A 1382-nucleotide genomic window follows, 5' to 3' on the forward strand; every position below is an offset into this window, starting at 1 on the left:
AACCCATGGTGAGGCATCTTCTCAAAAGGTCCTTGTATCTCTCACATGCATCGTAGAGTGTTTCTAAATCCATTTGCACAAAAGAAGAGATATCATTACGTAATTTAGCCATTTTAGCCGGCGAAAAATATTTTAGTAAAATTTTTTCGGTCATTTGTTCCCAAGTAGTAATTGACCCTCGTGGCAACGAGTTCTACCACTGTTTAGCTTTGTTCCTCAATGAAAAGGGAAACAACCGAAGACGAATGGCATCATCAGAAACACCATTAATTTTAAATGTATCGCATCGTTCTAAGAAGTTGGCTAAATAAGCGTTGGGATCCTCATCCTGCAAACCATCAAACTGAACAAATTGTTGTATCATTTGAATAGTGTTAGGTTTTAATTCAAAAGTATTTGCAGCTACAGCAGGTCTAACTATGCTCGATTCAGTTCCTGTTAAAGAAGGTTTAGCATAATCATACATAGTGCATAGAGCAGGATTTTGATTAACTGCAATTGCAAGAGGTAGCTGATTGCCTTGGTTTTCAGCCATCTCTTCGGTTGGAGGTTGAGTGTCGTCTTCTTGCTCGCTCTCAATGTATCTTAAGCTGCGCTTATTGCTCTTTGGTTTCTACGAACTATACGATCGATTTCTTCGTCAAAAAGTAATGGTTCTGACGGGTTTCTTCTAGTCATAAACTATAAAAACCTGCCATGAGAAAGAAATAGTAGGTTAATAAATAATAATAATAATAAAATTAAATTAAATTGCAAGAAAAATAAATGGCTAAAGTAATAAAAATTGAGCGTTCTTAATATCTTAGTTCCCCAGCAACGGCGCCAAGAACTTGATCGCGTTATTTCGTGATAGGTTTTAAATATTTATAATTACTCGTTCTTAAATTAACTATTATCGCGATGTAGGCAAGTGTACCTATCGAACAGTCGTATAGTTTTAGCAAGACCGGATTGTCAAACCCAAAGGAACTAAAAGTACTAGTAATTACTGTCTTTTTATTATCTAGCCTAAGAATAATGGGGTTTTGTTTTTAACTAACTAATTATCTAAACTAAGAACTCACAGAGAATAGAATTGGGGAATTGTTTTTGGGAAAATCGATTGAATGAAGACAATACCTAAGGAAAAATCCACCTAGACTTTACTTGTTATTCTGGCTCCGAATCGGACGATTTATTCATTCAACTTGTTCCGTAGAGATCCCTAAGTTATGTTATTATCCCTATTCAAGACTAATAACGTCTAATTCCTAGATTGAATAACCGAGACTTTTTTTCTAATTAACATTCTAGGGTTGCATTAACTCGATCGATGGATCCCCTTATTAGGTTTCACCCTAATCCGGCAAAATCTTGTCACCCTATGTCTAGTCGCGCAATCA

General features: G+C 35.7%; 1 non-coding gene across 1 annotated transcript; it reads left to right on the top strand.

Moving 5' to 3' along the window:
- On the top strand, positions 1-106 carry LOC121205435 (small nucleolar RNA R71). Its single transcript, XR_005900513.1, has one exon. It is a non-coding gene; the product is annotated as a small nucleolar RNA R71 (small nucleolar RNA).
- The last annotated feature ends 1276 nt before the right edge of the window (positions 107-1382 follow it).

This window comes from Gossypium hirsutum, chromosome A08 (genome assembly GCF_007990345.1).
Source record: "Gossypium hirsutum isolate 1008001.06 chromosome A08, Gossypium_hirsutum_v2.1, whole genome shotgun sequence".
In the NCBI taxonomy this organism is placed as follows: Eukaryota; Viridiplantae; Streptophyta; class Magnoliopsida; order Malvales; family Malvaceae; genus Gossypium; species Gossypium hirsutum.